This window comes from Malaclemys terrapin, chromosome 4, assembly GCF_027887155.1.
Source record: "Malaclemys terrapin pileata isolate rMalTer1 chromosome 4, rMalTer1.hap1, whole genome shotgun sequence".
In the NCBI taxonomy this organism is placed as follows: Eukaryota; Metazoa; Chordata; order Testudines; family Emydidae; genus Malaclemys; species Malaclemys terrapin.
The window spans coordinates 89309680-89328948 of NC_071508.1; the positions used below are offsets into that span (position 1 = coordinate 89309680).

Sequence of the window (19269 nt, forward strand, 5' to 3'; positions counted from 1 at the left end):
TAGATTTCATGACTTCTGTATCTATTAACCATGATCTGCAAAGCTTTACTGAAATAAGAGATCTTATATGTTAACATTTGTTCAAGCCACCCAAATAACTTGTCTTTTTTTTTTTTTTTTTAACTCCTTGAAGTTTGCTTTTTGTGTACACCTTTTTACGCTCACAAAATAGAAATATCAAAGACCCCCACAAACACATTAATCAGAGCAGTAGTCAGAGTTCCTAGAAGTCTGAGATTTTTCCTCCTACTACATTCTGGGTAGGACTTCATTTCAGAAGCAACTCAGATGACTGGCACCCAGGTCTGAGCACCCAGATCAGCATAGCCCAGGTCTGAGCAGCCATACCTAAATTCTGCATCCTGAACTGACAGGACTTCTGGGCTCCCATCCCATAGTTCTTTGTGTCACAGTAACCCGAGCCACTCTGATTCTTTCCCAGTGAATTGTGGGAGAACTTGCCTGTCCTTCTGGGCACATAGGGGAACTGTGGAAAGGCATTGGAGGACTATCAGCAGTCAAGTGATTTAACCTACATCCTTGCTGAAAATTCAGTGGGAAAGTTACCAATCCAAGTGAAAGGAGCACCCAACCTTTAACTAATGCCCCACAATGAGCCAGATAGCTCAGATTGAAAGCACCACTAAACTCAGGTGAGAGGGTTTTGTGCATGGACAGGAGAGAGGTTAGGAGAAACACTCGAATAAGAGCCTGAGTTAACTCTGTTGACAAACACTTAAATATTGCTACCTCTCAGTACAGGTTAAGTAAGCAGTGACAGTCCCTCAGGTTTCTCGAGGAGTTTGGGGTTCAGAATCACTGTTTAAATTAAGAATAATAAAGACAAGGATTTTCACAGTGGGTTTTCATGGGTGATGAGTCAAGCTGAAAACATTAATAAATTTAAAAAGCTTTGCAGGTTACCTTTAATGAGTATAAGACATTGTCAGGACTACTGAAAAACTGAACAAGATATAGGAACCCCCCCCAAAACTATGAAGGATAAACAACTAAAATATGATTGATTACACACACCAGAAGTCTATAAATAGGCAAAGAAGCAAATGCAATTAACACTTAAACATCTTGAAGTTTTAAAAAACTATGATTCAACCTGATAACTGTTTGCTTCATACAACATCAGAGCAGAAATTTGTCAGAGTACAGATTGAAATTAAATGCTTCCTTCACACCTAACACACATGATGCACACTCTGTAGAGTGTGCAATTATGATGTATCATACTTCTGCTTCAAGTGCTAAAATTGATTAGCACCTCAAGAAAGACATTGCCAACTGCTCCACTAATAGAGAAGTTAAGCCTTGGAAGTTTCAAAGCTAATTAAAACCAAGTAAGCTCATTTTTGCCTTATATATCCATGCCAGAGCTGTTTAAAACAATTGCTATGCATTTCAGAAACTCTGCTCTCTGACAGGTCTTATTGCCAAGTAACAACCATGATAGTCTACATCACATTTGCTACTAAGATAAGAGTCATTTGATAATGATGCTCATGCGCTACAAAAAAGGGCTATTACATCGAGGTGTTTACCTGTTGCTAAAGGCCAAGAGATGATAACTTGGGAGAATCTTACAAGATTTGCTGCAGTCATTTGTTATGCTTACAAAGCGGTTATTTTTCCATCTTTTGTCTAATGAATTAGAGGTCTCAGAGTTAAGCATTAGTTTGATTAGCTGTGGCATTTCCAACAACAGCTTCAAGACAGAAAGGAATGGAGAAGGACTCCAACAGCTGACTCTATGTAGATGGGCCTAATACTAGAAGAAGAATTAGAGTTTATTATCTCTAATAGTCAAATGGATGCAGCAATCTGAACCATTTTATGAACTGACTGCAACACAACAAAGTGTGTTATACCCATATATCCTTGGGCACATTTGAGAGTTTCAATTGCTGGCTGCTAGCCTTTTCTAAGCAGAGCTCTGACTCAGCTGCTGTATCCATAACGATTGATTTCAAGTCAGTAGTATTACAATAGCACCTTGAGGCTCTGGTTGAGATCAGCACCCATTGTGCTAAATACTGTACAAACACAAAAGAAGAGGCAGTCTCTGCCTTTAATAACTTACTTCTGTCTATCTTATGTCTGAGTAGAACAAAGAGACAATGGAAGAAAGGATTATCCCCATTTTGCAGATTGAAGTGACATCCTCCTAGGGCTTGTCTACACTTGAAACATTACAGCGGCACAACTGTAGCTGTGCCATTGTAGCACTTCAGCGTAGGTACTGCCTACACAGACGGGAGGCGTTCTTCCATCAGTATAGGAAATCCATCTTCCTCAGAGGCAATGAGTAGGTCAATAGAATAATTCTTGTTTGAGATCTAGTTTTGATGCACTCCAAATAATTGTGCAGAGTAAATATTTAGATACAAGAAACTTCAAACACAAAAACATGACATTTCAGTGATCATGCCAGGCAGAGTGAATAGGTCAGGCAGTTATTTTAAAGCAAGGCTTATCAAATTTATTCATGTTATGGCCAACATCTCATATGCAAACCCATGGACCACTTCTATTCGGTCTCATGTGTGTCAAGTCCAGCAACTGATTACATGGCAAAATGGTATTAAGGAAGAATTTATTAATTTTTAGCTGTCAGTGCAAATTTAGGAGAATGAGGAAAAGCCATCTGTGACACCCTGGCACCCCAATATTCACCCCTGTCATGTAATTAGGATATGTCTTATGCAAAGTATGCCTTGTGAAGTGTCATTCTAAAAGTCTTGACCTGCTAGATAGTAATATCTCGTTAGATTGTATGTACTATCGTCGTATGTGAAGTTATGAAGTTTGGCTATGTATGTGCTACTGAAACATGTTGTGAGGTTGAAAACACCCACAAGCAGCCTTTTAGGTACAACAGTGAAAAGGCCAAACGATGTTAATCGCTTATTGAGGAAATGCACACAAGCACAAGGATTACTCCACGAACTGTGTACAACAGAAACCTCTCAGAAATAGCACTACACAATGGGAACTGCTTGACCCAGGTCACAGCAAGTAGAAAGATATAAAAGAGGGAAAATGACATCACAGGGGGACCTCACTCTCCCTACAAAAACACACCTGGAAACACCTGAGGAATACACTGGGGCAATTGATGGTCCCCAGGCTAAAGAGCTTTCTAGCTTGTGTATGAAAACCTGGGAAACCCAAGCTGAAAAGCCAAGGCAGCTTATGCCTTAAGAATCTGCCAGCCTGTTTAACACTCAGGGTGAGAATTTGCTAATTCATATCCTACCTATCTAGTATGTTAAGATCAGTTTGTGGTTTTGTTTATTTACTAAGGAATCTGCTTTGATCACTTACAATCACTTTAAATCTATCCTTTTGTAGTTAAACTTATTTTATGTTTTAATCCAAACCAGTGTGCATTTGATTAAGGTGTCTGGGGAAAATCTCAGCTTGGTTACTACAAGTGTGCATGGTCTTCTTTGTATTGAGGGAGAGGCAGACCGGGTGTTAAACCCATATACTGGCCAGATTTGACCACGGCAGGATGGTACTGTTCTGAGATCCTGGGCTGGTGGTTAGATAGCCTGCATGTGACTGCAGCTGGGTGTGTCCCTACCTGTGTGAATGCTGGTGAAAGTGAAAGCTTGGAGGGCTTTGCAACTTGTCACATCAGCACAGTGTGAGAGGGAGCCCAGGCTGGTGGTTCAGAGGGCTCAGTGGTACCCCACTTTCAGGTGGCACCCTGGGGGAACCTGTCACACCATCATCAGAAAGTAGAGCACCACTTTAAAGTTCAAGAACATCTGTTTTAAATTAGGGGTATGTGTAAAAAGTGATTACAAGTTTATATTAAAATTTATAGTGCAACACAAACTGTAACAGCTGGGTGGAGTTTTAGCCGAGTATAGTTTCAGTGAACCATGTCCAATATAGGTCCAGTACACGTGATATTAAATTCATCCTGTACTTGCTCTCAGCCATATGGTTCATCCCAAAGTAATAGAAAGAAAATATCCTTTTGCTGTATACCAGTGATTTTCAAACTTTTTTTCTGGCGACCCAGTTGAAAAAAATGGTTGATGTCCGCCACCCAATGGAGCTGGGGATGAGGGATTCATGGTGTGGGAGGGGGATCTGGGCTGGGGTAGGGGTGCAGGAGGGGGTCAGAGCTCTGGGCTGGGGGGTGCAGGCTCTGGGGTGGGGCCAGGGATGAGGGCCTTGGGGTGCATGAAGGGGTTCCAGGTTTGGGGGGCTCAAGGCTGAGGCAGGGGGTTGGGGCATGGGGTTACCTCAGGCGGCTCCCAGTCAATGGCACAGCGGGGGGTGTTAAGGCAGGCTTCCTGCCTGTCCTGGCACCACAGACCACGCTGCACCCCAGAAGCGGCAAGCAGCAGGTCTGACTCCTAGGCAGAGGTGCACAAGCAGCTCTAAGTGGCTCTCACCTGCAGGCACCACGCCCCACCCCCGAAAGCTCGGAGCCCTGTGCAGAGCCAGTACTCGGGACGGGGGCAGCACACAGAGCTCTGTAGCCCTCCCTGCCTAGGAGCCAGACATGCTGCTGGCCACTTCCGGGGTGCAGCGTGGTGTCAGAACAGGTAGGGACTACCCTGACTTAGCCAAGCAGCACCACCGATGGGACTTAACGGCCTGGTTGGCGGTGCTGATCAGAACCACCATGACCCAGTGCCTTAACATTCCGCAACCCAGTACTGGGTCGCGACCCGCAGTTTGAAAACCACTGCCGTATAACATCATCAAAAAAGAATTCTGAATCATTTGCAAACTACTCAAAACCCACCAACCACTATGTCTACCTTCCTGCCTCCAGCTTCCACCCCAGACACACCACACAATCCATCGTCTACAGCCAAGCACTGAGGTACAACCGCATCTGCTCCAACCCCTCAGACAGATACCAACACCTACAAGATCTTCACCAAGCATTCTCAAAACTACGATATCCGCACAATGAAATAAGGAAACAAATCAACAGAGCCAGACGTGTACCCAGAAGCCTCCTGCTACAAGACAAGCCCAAGAAAGAAACCAACAGAACTCCACTGGCCATCACCTACCGTCCTCAGCTTAAACCTCTCCAACGCATCACCAGTGATCTACAACCCATCCTGGACAATGATCCCTCGCTTTTACAGACCTTGGGAGGCAGGCCAGTCCTCACCCACAGACAACCTGCCAACCTTAAGCATATTCTCCCCAGCAATCACACACCACACCATAACAACTCTAACTCAGGAACCAATCCATGCAACAAACCTCGATGCCAACTCTGCCCACATATCTACACTAGTAACACCATCACAGGACCAGCTACCAGATCAGCTACATCATCACCGGTTCATTCATCTGCACCTCCATCAATGTTATATATGCCATCATGTGCCAGCAATGTCCCTCTGCTATGTACATTGGACAAACTGGACAGTCACCACGTAAAAGGATAAATGGACACAAGTAAGATATCAGGAATGGCAATATACAAAAATCTGTAGGAGAACACTTCAACCTCCCTGGCCACACAATAGCAGATGTAACAGTAGCCATCTTACAGCAAAAAAACTTCAGGACCTGACTCCAAAGAGAAACTGCTGAGCTTCAGTTCATTTGCAAATTTGACACCATTAGATCAGGATTAAACAAAGATTGTGAATGGCTAGCCAACTACAAAAGCAGTTTCTCCTCCCTTGGTGTTCACACCTCAACTGCTAGCAGAGGACCTCACCCTCCCTGATTGAACTAACCTCGTTATCTCCAGACTGATTCTTGCCTGCATATTTATACCTGCCTCTGGAAATTCCCATTACATGCATCTGATGAAGTGGGTATTCACCCACAAAAGCTTATGCTCCAATACATCTGTTAGTCTTAAAGGTGCCACAGGACTCTCTGTTGCTTTTTACAGATCCAGACTAACACCGCTACCCCTCTGACACTTGAGAATCAAAGATTTCTAAAGGTTATCTGCAAAAAATAAACCAGGTTTGTGGGGTTTTGCTTCTGCAGTAATAAAAAGGTTGTTCCCCCCCTTTTAAACAAATCAGGCATAACCAGTATTTTCTTCTTGTTTGAGAACATACTGGTTGACTCAAAAATAAGCAATAAGAAGTGTTGCTAATTGAAGGGTCAGGATTGTTGAATCCTTAATGTTTACCACAAACTTAATTTAAAAAGTTTTGAACAGTCCAGAGAAAAATACATTCGCCTCACAATAAATTCTGGTTTTACTTCTTTGGTAGCTGTGTTGCCATAATCTTTCTAGTTTCTTCCAGAATGTTCTAGGATAGGTAAGATACAAATTTCTAATACTGGAAATGTAGAAAGTTTGAAGTGGAAAAACTTTCCAAACCTCCTCTATGTACAATAAAGCAAAAAAAGGCAAAAGCCCAGTTTTGTTTATTATTTGCAGAATGCCTTTAAACAGTGTGGAGGTAGGAGAAGGCAAACAATGTCTGCTGTAGGTTTTTCACCACCAACCCACTAGTGGCAGAAGCTCAAGTGCACCCTTCTTCACCAGAACCTCCTGACTTCTATGCAATGGCTCTTGGAAAAAATAGATCCCAAGCAAAGAGTCACTAAGCTGAAGTGAAGACTAGAAGCTCAGTTACATTATTCAAGACTTTGGAAGTGGCAAAATTGAGTTTATAATGGAGTGAGTGCTGGCCTACACTGGTAACTTACATTGGCATAGCTACTTCTCTCAGGATTTGAAAAATCCACATCCCTGACAGATGTAACTATGGCAACCTAACACCCAGCATAGGCAGTGTTAGGCCAATGGAAGAATTCTTCCATCAACCTGCAGGAACTTTAGTAAGGGTCCCGAGACTCTACCCCTCCTGTCAGTATAGGTAGGGTCTACACTTAAACCACTACAGCTATGCTGCAGTAGCAGTTTAAATATAGACATACCCTGAGACTCAACTGTAATCAAGGAGGACTCTCAAGATAAAGGGTTAGCAGTTCTACTGAGTTGAAAAAGAAAAGAGCTTCAAGAGTTTAGAAAATATGGAGAATTAAACCCTTGTAAAAAGGAGTTATGGCCATTTGTTTACTAGAGGGTGCAGAAGCAAAACCCATTGCTTTTACAGATGAACAGATAGTTGCATTTTAGACCTAGAAATGGATGATTAGCCAATCCCTTACAAAAGGATGCTTCTAAGCTCATCATTATAAAGGGAACTCAACAACCATGACTCAGTTTTAATTTGATTAGATCTCAGGCTATATCTACACTTAAACCACTATAGCAGCACAGCTGCACTGCTGTAGCACTTCAATGTAGCTACTCACTACAGTGACAAGGGGTTCTCTCATCGGCATAGGTAATTTACCTCCCCGAGAGGCAGCACCTAAGTTGACGGAAGAATTCTGTTGATCTAGTGCTGTCTACACCAGCGGTTAGTCAGTTTAACTACCTCACTCAGGTGTGTGGATTTTTCAACCTAAGCAATGTAGCTGAGTCAATATAACTTTTTAATGTAGACCCCACCTCAGATATTCAAGACCGACCCTTCCCTTACCATTGTCTTTTAGACTACAAGATCCTTGGGTTGGGAGGGTCATGCTTTTTATGCTCGAAAAAGAACTAGAACACGGGAGGCACTGCTGAAAACAAGAATGATTAGTTCACTATAAGCAAGAATATTCCCTCTGCCCCACCCCCAATAGATATTAGCCCTCGTGCCCAAGAACACAGGCAAAGCTTCTGCTATTCACAGAAAATTTAAAGAGGCTAGCATAGGTGATGAAACACTGCTGTATCTGAAACTTCAGATGGAAGATTAAGAAAGGTTCTTTATTTTGAAAGTCTTTGGCAAATATATGTCACAGGGAGTCAGTCAACTGCCAACAAAATGTTAGTTTTGTTCTACCATAAGGAATAAGTATGAGACACAGAAGTAGGTTAAACAGCTGTTTCCTCTTAAGTAATTTTGTGATATTACACCTCATAGCATGTACTCTACTTTGTTGCACTGTAGTTGAGGAGGAACTTAGGGCCAATACATTTAGCATTTCAGAACATGTACCATACTAGAGAGACTGTTTCCAGGTCTCTAGCCAGCTTTCTTCCCTACAGCTGGAAGAGACCTTCATTTTTCATGAGGGAACAATAAGGGTCACATTAGTCTGTTTTTTTTTTTTTTTAAGTAACTATTGTTAACTGTAACTAAGGCTGAAAGTCTTTCATGGAGGTCACAGAAATCACGGATTCCGTGACTTTCCGGGACCTCTGTGATTTCTGCAGCGGCCAGTGCAGCTGACCCCAGGGCTGCCGGAGTAGTTGAGGTGGCCCCAGGGACAGCTGCACCAGCTGCTGCTCCAATGGTCCCATGCAGCTATTCCTGGGTGCTGCCCCAGAGCAGCAGTGGCCCCCCGGCCCACCACCCCTCACCCAGAGCAGCAGCTGTGGTGACAGCAGAACCTGGGCCGCCCCCACCCTCCCGGCAATGGTGGAACCCCAGGCTACCCCCCACCCCTGAGAAGTGGATTAACTACATTGATTGAAGGGTTCTTTTGGTCAAAGTAGGAAATAGCTATTCTATAGCATTAGAATAGCATAGCTGCAGCCCTATAGCTGTGCCTTTGTAACGTAGACATACCCCTCAGCACTTCAGCATAGACATGGTCTACGCCAATGGAAAGGGTTTTCCTGTCAGCATAGGTAATTCATCTCCCTGAAAAGCAGTAGCTAAGGCAATAGAAGAATTTTTCCATGAACCTAGCACTGTATACATCAGGGGTTAGGTCAGGATAGCTACCTCTCTCAGGGGGTTAGATTTTTCACACCCCCAAGACACACAGCTATGCCAATATAAATTCCCAGTGTAAACCAACCCTTAGTTCACTGCAAGATGGGGTGTAACTCTACCCCCACACTAGCCTGCCGCACTCTAAGGGGTGGTCTGAACCGGGAACTTACAAAAATTCACACCCCTGAGAGATGTAGCTATGTTGACCTAATCCCCAATGTAGACAGTGCTAGACAGACAAAATAATTCTTCTGTTGACCAAGCTATCACCATTCAGGGAAGTGGATTACCTACACTGACAGGAGAATGCCTCCCATTGGTATGTGTCCGGTAATATCTACACTGAAGTGCTGCCTAAGGGTATGTCTACATTACAAAGGCACAATTATGGCGCTGCAGCTGTGCTGCTGTTGCAGTTTAAATGTAGACATACCCTAAGTGTCCACATGGACCAGGCTGCTGCACACAAAGTTCTGTACTGCACTTTAATCAGGAGTAGATCAAAGTGCTCTAGTGACCTTTTAGTGGGCATCAGTAGGGTCCATGTTGACACTTAGTGTGTGGCAGGTTAGTGGGGGATAGAGTTACAGCCCAGCTCACTGCAAATTAAATGTTTGTGTAGACAAGCCCTTAAGCTCATGTGCTACCATGACATGATCTTTCTAGACAAAAATGAAAACCCACATGCCTGAGATTGGGCTCCTATATCCAAGGGTGTTTCAAAAAAAAAAAAAAAAAAAAAAAAAAAAAAAAAGGATTGTCATGCAAAGTTTATGTGTACTGCAGGTGCTCAGGATGGGAACCAACAGCACAGATCCCAACCCACCAGAATATCTATAGGAGCCAAGGAAAGCGTTCAACCCTCCCCTCTAAGGGTATGCATACACTACAACAGTACAGTTATGGCACTGCAGCTGTTGTATAGATGCTTCTTACGTCCACAGAAGAGGTTTTCTGTTGATGTAGGAAATCCCCCTCTCCAAGAGGCAGTAGCTCAGTCGACAGAAGAATTCTTCTGTCGACCTAGCTGCATGTACAGCATGGGTTAGGTTGACCCAAATACGTAGCACAGGGCACATTTTTCACAGCTCTGGATAATGTAGCTAGGTCCAGGGTGGATAAAAATCAATGCTTTTTTTTGATAAAATGCTTTTTGAGGGAAAAACCTATCTAAAGATAGTTTTAATTAAGATATATTATAGCTCAAAGATATCTCATCATGGAATATCGATGATAAATTCTAATTCTATAATTTGAGACAATATATTCATGTAATGTTTAAGAAAAGTTTTATAAATGAATTCCAATAGTTCATGATTAGGGACCCAATCTTATGGGGTTCCAGGGGCTTCTGTATAGAAAGATTTACCTAAATAATCTATCTACGCATTGGGACTCAGTGCTCAGTCTAGAAGATATCAGAGATGCTTAGGTTTGCAGTTCTCAAACTGGACTTGTGTCTCCAGACATAACATCCTTGTTAACAGCAACAATGTTTTTAAATAAATAATATATAGGAGGCAAGAAATAACGGACCTCAACCCTATTGTCCCTCTGTAAATTTGTGTACACAGAGTCAATCCCTAACCTCTCTCTAAAAGGGCAACGTTTCAAAAAGTTCAGTGAATAGAAGATTGTTGGGGACGGAATAGATCTGGACAAGGAGAATTCTGGAGATAAATGTGAGAAGGGAGGGACAGGCAGAAGAAACAAAAGTGAAACTGTGTGAGCAGCATATTCCAGAAGTCTTGAGGTCTTTCTGAATGTAGCCTTCATTGATTTGAGATCTACTATACTATTCTCTCACTAAAAGGGAAAAAGAGACCCAGTTTGGGAATATTTTAATGAAGTTCCTCTACCTTTGGGTAAGACAGGCATGAGTGCAAAATGCTGTTTTATTGCTGATGCTGTTGAAATTTGGAAAGAACTGAGTGAGATCTTAAAAAGAAAAATATGCAATCACAGAGTTAAATTACAAGCATTAAAAACACGAATGGGACAAGCACTATCTCCAGCTCATTTTCTTGCAAATATTCTCAATACTTAGTACCAGGGTCAAACCTTAACTGCTGAAGAAGAGGAGTTGGCTATGACATGGACATCCAGCAATCATCCCTCCATAATGCCAACTATAATAAACTTCATATATGTTTGCTGATGATGTTTTAAAGAAAGTCACACCAGTGAACTGGTGGAAGTCACTTAAGCACTTGGATTCAGAGACTGTTGAAGTGACAATCTCACTTTTAACAGCAGTAGCTTCTTCTGCCAGTGTAGAAAGAATATTTTCTTCCTTTGGACTAATTCATTCCACAAGAAATCAGTTGGGACCCGAAAAAGCAGGAAAACTTGTTTCTCTTTTTCAGATTATGAACAAACAGGAAAATGAAGGTGAAGACGACTGAGTTAGCTGCAGAAGCCAATATTTTAAGTTTCTCATGTTGACCTGGCTGACACAGTCGATTTAATTTTTATTTTGTTTTTTTAATATTTCATTTAACTATTTTAGTTAAAACAATTTTAACAAACTGGATTTTAAAAAACTTCAATGTTTAACTAAATTCCAAAATAATATGCTTGTTTTGTTATATTATATGTTTGCTGTTGAAGAAAAAAATCCAGAATACATAACGTTGTTGTTTTAGTTAAATAAAACAATTTAAATGTCTGTCTGGTGATGTTCTCCTCCTAATACAGCATGGCAAGAAAATCCTCCAAATATTAATGATTAATCTATTGAATTGGAGATATTTATGAAGTCATTGGGAGGTGAACTATCTTCTTCAATTACCGTTGATAAATGAAATAACCAAACATTCATTCATTTTCTGATATAGCTGTAAAGCTAATCTGAAAAGTTTTCAAAATAAATCACTGTTTAAAAATATATAGTGTGTACCTTCTAAAAATGAAACCTACATCTATCTCTAAGTTGTGAAGAATATGTATTAAGATTATAACAACAAACAAGAATGCACTTTTATGTAGAAATCCATGATTAAATCGAGTCTTCCTGACTAGTGATTTAACCTGGCTAGGTTGATCTAATTTTTAGGTGTACATCAAGCCTTATATCCCCACAGAAGCCAGAGAAAGGAGCAAGATCAGACAGGTGTCCAACCAATTAGGGGGAAAATAAAGCCAGGGTACAGCAGAGCCTTGACTTCTCCTGACCCCTCCACTCAGCTGGCAAAGCAGTGTTAACAACATAGTCTGGTAGTACCCTTCTCCAGATCTGGACAGCAGCCAGACTCAGTAAGAGTACAGAAACAATAGCAAGTCTTCACTCCCAGCTTTGTTTACAAGGAATTAAGAACTGGCAGAAGGTACTTGGGGGAATGGCAAGAGAAAATTACTCTTGGGTACAAGGAGCATCTATGGGATTTCAAGGGGCATGGCGGAAGATTATCTTTATTCCCTGGGTCCCCATAAGGGGGCTTTGGGAAGAGAGAATTATTCATACAAAGCTGTCCTGCTAACAAAGGAAATCTAGCAAGTGTCACACTCATAGGGAGCATGTGGGGGGGGGAGGGAATATGCTCCAAAACAACACCTATTTCTAGTGTTCAAACCCATGCATGTCCCATTAGGCATCCTTGATATTACAAATAGAAAAAAAATCTCACCAAAGGACACTTCAACACCCACATTTTTAGTTTTATCATTTTCAAAAGTGAAGTTGAGATTTGTGTAGTATCTGTGATTTGACTTCCCTGTGCATCCCATGCTAAAACATGGTAGCTCTTTGTCCTCTAATGCAGGAGTTGTAAGTACCAGAAAACAGGTACAAGAAAAGAAAAGCAACTTTAGCTAGGGGCTTGTGGGTGTCCTCAAACAGGTACACATTACTCCATTCAGCCTGGTGTTACAGTAGAGGAGCTCTGAAGTATGTTTTCATTCTTGCATCATTGTGCATTTGGCAGCATGAGGTATCTGAGATTGCTTGAATCCAAAAAGTCAAAGGAAGCTAATCTGTCTTGCAAGGCAGCTTGTTTGCAGCCAAAAAACCTGAACCAGAATTGCTGAATGGGTTGGTCACAAAGAGGTACTGAAGGAAAGAGTTTCTCTCACTGAAACTATTTTCAAGATCCTCTGAGAGGATAGTCAGGTATTCGGTTAGAGCTAAGATGACCTTTCGCTACACATTCTCATCCTGACAGCTGAGAAACTGACCAAGCTTGTAAAAAAAATGAAAAGTCCTGTTCCTCTCATAGATACGGGACAATGTCAGCAATTGTCATTCTGAATGTATTAATTATTTCAATACTGTCAAATATCATTTGCTGAGGTTTCTGAAGCTCCAGACTCAAGGAAGCAAGTTTTGGTAGAAACTGTTTCAAAAGGAGCACACAACCATGTACTTCTGGATCTTGCAGCTTTTGGGACAGTTCCAGTGAAACTGTGTTCAAAAACCTCAACGAGCTCTTCCTGGAGCTCAAACAGCCTCTGTACACGGTCATTAAAATTAAGGCAGCAGATTGGAATAATGCAGCAGCACCTTGCATCTTGCAGCCAGTTTTGTATCTCCCTTTACTGACACTGCTGGCTTTGACACCATTGATGCACTTTTTCACTACGGATTCAACCTCATTAGTACTTTTCATTGAAGCCTTGCTGGCAAGTACTTCTTGGTGAGCAAAACAGTATAACAAAAAAACATTTGAGCTTTCTTGGAAGCAGTTCGGCCCCCTACTCATGTACCTTGCAAAACCACTGCCCCAGCAGCTCTCAAGCTGCACAGATTGTCAAAGTGAATGGGGGCACTCCTCCATTCTCGCCTGAAAAATGTGTTTGCCAGTTGGCCTGTCACTGAGATTCAATTGACATAAAACACCATCAGAAAAACAATGGCAATCATAGTGAAAAAAGAGAGCGCCTACAATTATCTTGGGATTCCTCGTGACATCAAGGCCCTCATCCAAGCACAGGCTGTAGACAGGGCTCTCAGATTTTTTCAGCTATTTCCTTTTGTAGAAGATTCACCAGATCTCTTGTGCTCCCTCTGTAATGTGTTATTGCTCAGTGGTATCTCTCTACAAGCATATTTTCTGGTTGTATGGCCAGGACAATTTTCTTCACAAATTCTTCGTTGCTGAATGGTTTCCTTGCTTTCCCCAAAAGTAGTGCAACTTTAAAAGTAGCCATTTGTATATGAGCCACTTTATTCAAAAATCTGAGCCATCATTGTCTTTCAAACTGTTTTTGGATCATTTAACAGCTTGTGCCTCTAAAACTCACCGTAGTAATTTTGTGCAACTTCCCCTGTATGAATGCTATAAGGACATTGCATTGTGTAAATTTTAATTTGATTAATTTCTTACAAACAGTGCACACTGTAACTTACTCGGAAACTGAATCGGATGGCTTCAGAACCACAAAACTGCAGTTTCCACTGGTCCTGAAATGTTTGTTTTTCTTCTTTCCATGTTCTGCTTTCTTAGCAGCAGGCGGCTCCCTCTGGGACAGTCTCTGTATCACATTCAGGGTCATTTTCTGGTACTGATATTTTGGAAAAAACTTTCCGATAGCCATTCATGTTTTTAACTCTCTCACCTAATACCACAAACAAATCTCTACCTACGCAAACATCATGCAGTGATCTTGCCAACAATGATGTTGGCCAGTAGTTGTCTATGGAGCTACAGTAGTAGCCTATGGAGCTACAGTAGTACAAGATGTAAACAGTAATTAGCCAATGAATACGCTCTGTGACTTGAAAGAAAGTCTATGTAGTTCAGTTCTGCCTGCACTGTACCATAATACTTAGAAGAGAATGAGTGCGCATTACGATTTATGGCATTTACAAGGCAACTTTAATACTTGATGTCTCAGCAATTTTAGGGGCACTTTGGAGGCTGTGATGGCCACACACAAAAATCTGCTGATGGCCACGTTTGAGAAATGCTGCTCTAGTGGCTAGACCATATTAGAGCTTTGCTAGTCTTTACCACCTTTGAACCAATAGGCCTGGTCCTTTCAGTTCAAGCAGAAGATCATACAGGCATTGTTACACCTGCACAATCATTAGTCTTCATAACAATTTTCTCTGACAAAAATTGATCCAACTCTGTAGAATAGGCTGGGCAGCCCACTTTTGTTCAGACAGGGAAACTAAAGTACTGTCTACTCTACCAAGGACTCTTAAGGCTAAAGCATCCCCCCTCTCAACCCCAAATTCTGATTAACTTATGTACATCCTTTTCTCCAAAAGGATTTTTTTTTCCTTGTAGAATTAGACAACTTGAACCTGTCCCCATGACAGACTGGTATCTATATTCACTATACATAAGTCATGTTCCACAGACCCCTTTAACAGGTGATTCTGCCATGACAGAAGAAAAGATGCTTCAGGTGCATATTCTCCAGAAGTGAAAAAACTAGAAAATTCCAGAGTGTTAAAAAGTTACAGGCCTGGCCTTTAGATAGGTTACTGGAAGACACCTGTAAGCGTAGTGACCCTTTTGTACCTACTGTTTTTCTGGGAGAGGTCCTAAAAAGATATTCAGAGCTTTGCCATTCTCCTAAACCAAAGTCTGCCTTTGACCATTTTGACTCAGACTAAGAAGCCATATAGTAACTAGGGATGTAAAATGTTAAACAGTAAGCATTAGTCTTACTGGTTAACCTGCCTTAATCGTTAACCCCCAGCTGTGCCGGCCGGAGCAGCCCCAGCTGTGCCGGCCGGAGCAGCCCCAGCTGTGCCGGCCGGAGCAGCCCCAGCTGTGCCGGCCGGAGCAGCCCCAGCTGTGCCGGCCGGAGCAGCCCCAGCTGTGCCGGCCGGAGCAGCCCCAGCTGTGCCGGCCGGAGCAGCCCCAGCTGTGCCGGCCGGAGCAGCCCCAGCTGTGCCGGCCGGAGCAGCCCCAGCTGTGCCGGCCGGAGCAGCCCCAGCTGTGCCGGCCGGAGCAGCCCCAGCTGTGCCGGCCGGAGCAGCCCCAGCTGTGCCGGCCGGAGCAGCCCCAGCTGTGCCGGCCGGAGCAGCCCCAGCTGTGCCGGCCGGCCTTTAATCGATTAACTGTTTAACAAAATGTTTTGTAATTGTTTAAACAGTTAACTTTTAAATAACATTTACATCCCTAGCAGTAACCAGGATTCTATATTCCTTTCCACAGAGCTAAGATAATAATAACCAGGTCAAATGGGGTAGGTCTAGAACTCATGAAATACTCAACACATTTAATGAGGCTAAGCAAAGGTGGAAGTAGAGCTACATCTAATAAGTTAGAGACCAAGAGTTTCCTACCTCTTCCGTGGACTTGAGTGGCCCAGACAGGTTTGTAAACTGCAGGAAGCGCAAAGCACAGGCACAAGTTTCTGAGATTGTCTCACCTGATGGTTCTAATTCCTGTGAGTAGGAGACACAAACAGACCCAAATAGCTCTCTGCAATTTAGAAACTCCCTCCCTTTCCCCCACCTCTTGGTTTATCTTCCTTCCCTCATATGTAAAGTAACATTCTCATCTCTTTCACAGACACAGAAATTATACTTTTGTAATTCAAGCCCTAGCAAGGCCAACCAGGAGACAAAAAATGGTCTTATGGTTAAGGCAAACACTAAAGAGATCAAGGTTCAGTCCCTGGTTCTGTTGAAGACTGCGTAACCTCGGCCATGTCTCAATCTCTGTGCACACATCTTAACCATCTGTAAAACTGAGAATACTTTTAGTTCACACGGATTTTGGGTGGTTAGATTGATAAGTATTTGTGAGGCATTCAGATATTATAGTGATGGGATCACACAGACACACTGAGAGTCTAGGAAAGTAGGTAGGACTGAGTTCTACAGCACCAACACAGTTCTGATAGATCAGCATTTTCATGCATCATTTACGTGGAACAGACTCAGTTTGATTTATCTGAACCAAACACAAAAATATTGCTTTCTTTGAAATCATATTTATTGCATTGTCTCCTACTTTTAAAAAACATGGCATTTTAAACAAACTAAAGGCAGCTATAAACTATGCTACATTTTTCAGCATGGGCGAAGTACACTAGTGTAGATAAGCCATTAGTGTCTTGTCTGTCTGGATCCTGATTACTTGAAAACCTTTTCTCTTGCATGTAAGTGTCATATCCACAGAAGCAAGATTCAGTTATCCACAGAGTAGTGGAATACAAGCAGTATTTTAATATAATTAATGTGTTTTAAATTAATTTTCTGACAGTGTGCTGTCATGCGAGGACACTGTCATGAAGTTCAATCATGTCCATGTCAATAACTTTATCTAAAAATAGTTTTCAAAAAGCAAGTGTCATTTCTGAGAATCAGACTTTGCATTTTTAAGTTAAAAATATTTCTGTAGCATTATGCATTTATACAGTAGATAGACATTCCCTACTTGAGAGAGTTTACAATGTAAATATTTAAAAAGAAAAAACACCATTTCACCTAAAATAAATTTCTACCAAACTAATCTTATCACCTTTTACTTTGCATAGATATTTTTCCTTGGACTGCCTTGGGTAATTTTGAGTCTTGGTACTGAAAGAAATTCTAGTGACCTTTCATTACCTGGACACCATAACCCACAGACAATCTCTGGAGTTTTCTTTACTACAGCTGGATCCATGGTGAAGTGTTAACGCTGCTCAAATGCAAAGAGCAAAACTAAAGAATTCTCATGATGCACTATTTGCCTATGATCTCAACATGTATATCTGCAAGATATGCCTTACATTTTAGGTGGGTTTACACTAGTACCTCAGTTTAACTAGGAATAGTCTGAACTTCCCATTAACCCATTCAATATAGACTATTTACACCAGCAGTTCTCAAACTGGGGGTCGGGACCTCTCAGGGAGTCGCAAGGTTATTACATGGGGGGGGGGGGTCACAAGCTATCAGCTTCCACCCCAAACCCCGCTTTGCCTCCAGCATTTATAATGGTGTTAAATAGAGAAAAAAAGTGTTTTTAATTTATGGGGGAGGGGGTCGCACTCGGAGGCTTGCTCTGTGAAAAGGATCACCAGTACAAAAGCTTGAGAACCACTGATTTACACATTGCCATGGGGCCTAAAGGCCCAAAGTCAGATCAGGGCCTGGCCTCATACGTACTCAATTCTAGCAATATATTTAATCTAGAGCTGCTATGCTGTACTCAGTTATTCCAGTTTTCCTTTATAATATTACCTGTATTTACCAATTACATATTGTAGGTTCCAGTTTCAACAAAAACCAAAGTGTATACAGACGGAGAGTACTTGATCTGATCAAGTATGAAAGTGCTGAAGAAAATTAGGCCAGTTAGAGATGACTGTTCAGGATGTTTACCTGAATGCAACAATTTTTAATTATTATGATCATAGTTCCATTAAGATAAACCCATAAGCATACAGAAATAAAAATCAGAATGTTAAGGCCTGGGAGAGTCTTGGAATACATATGATTGGCCACCTGTTCAAATAGACTTTTCTAACTTATTTAGATAGCAAAACTAACTTTAACTGGCCCACTCTCTCATGGTACCAGTACCTTCAAGTTAGGCACTACATTTCTCAACTTCTCTAGGAAAGTTCTTTTATGTATTAAAGTTAACTTTAATAAAAGTGATGACTTCTGGATGATTACAACACAAAAAATAACTAATTTATATCCATCTTTGTAGACAACTTTCCTAACAAAAAAATTTCCATATGAATGACAATGTAGGAAGTGGTTTGGATAGACAAATTACTCCAAGAGGAATGGGAATAAATGCTGAAGAAACTCTGGTAAAAGATGATTTTATGCATATATAGTGGACATGACCAGAGTACTGATGTAGTTTTTAACAGATATTACAGACTGTGGGATATCACAACAAAGCATCCTTTGGTAATCTTCCTGGGGCTTCCTAGTGGAAGTGGGTACACCCAAGAAAAGAATTATTTATTCAGTACTCAGATATTCACCTAAAAAAAAGCATACCTGTCCATTTTTTAAATATTGATAGACACACCTGATTTAGTAAATATAAGCAGAGTCCGTAGTTTCACTCAACTTAATAAAATTAACAGAAATGTGTCCTGGATAGCATGCTGTAATAACACACCACCATGTTAAGCAGAAATATTTGATTACGGTATATTACTGCACAATGTTTCTCTTTAAAAAAAATTGTCAACCAAAGCCTTTTACTTGGAAGTGATTTGCAACCTGTTAAAAGCTTCTAAATAAATATGTTGTTAAAAATATAAAAACCAGAGTTTAAGTGGATGAAGTAAGAGTGCTCTAATTACAGTTGGAGTTCACAGGACAAATCATTGTTTCTGAAGATGCCAATTTATGAAAAGGTACAATGACAGCATGTAAACAAACTAAAGCAACTACCTGTACAGTAGGAAAAAATAATTCTAACAAATAATTTAAACAAAAAAAAAAAATCCAGTACTTAAACATTTGCTAGAACAAAAACAGCAAAAGGCAGTCACTGACTTACTTCAAATAGTGGTATTTATGATCCAAATATGTATATTCTGATCATATACTGAGGCTTAAACTCAAACACAGCTCATAAGTCATTAGACAACTAACTACAGA

The 19269-nt window shown here is 41.3% G+C and overlaps 1 protein-coding gene across 5 annotated transcripts in view; it reads right to left on the reverse strand.

Moving 5' to 3' along the window:
* The window catches only part of NUMB (NUMB endocytic adaptor protein), a 125005-nt gene that overhangs the window by 98681 nt on the left and 7055 nt on the right, over positions 1 to 19269 (reverse strand). For 4 of the 5 annotated variants that reach the window (XM_054027333.1, XM_054027339.1, XM_054027337.1 and 1 more), the window contains exon 2: positions 15991 to 16092. The exons of the other annotated variant lie outside the window; for it this stretch is intronic. The gene's annotated coding sequence lies outside the window, so the exon portion shown is untranslated. The remainder of the gene's footprint in view (positions 1 to 15990; positions 16093 to 19269) is intronic. 5 annotated transcript variants of the gene reach the window in all.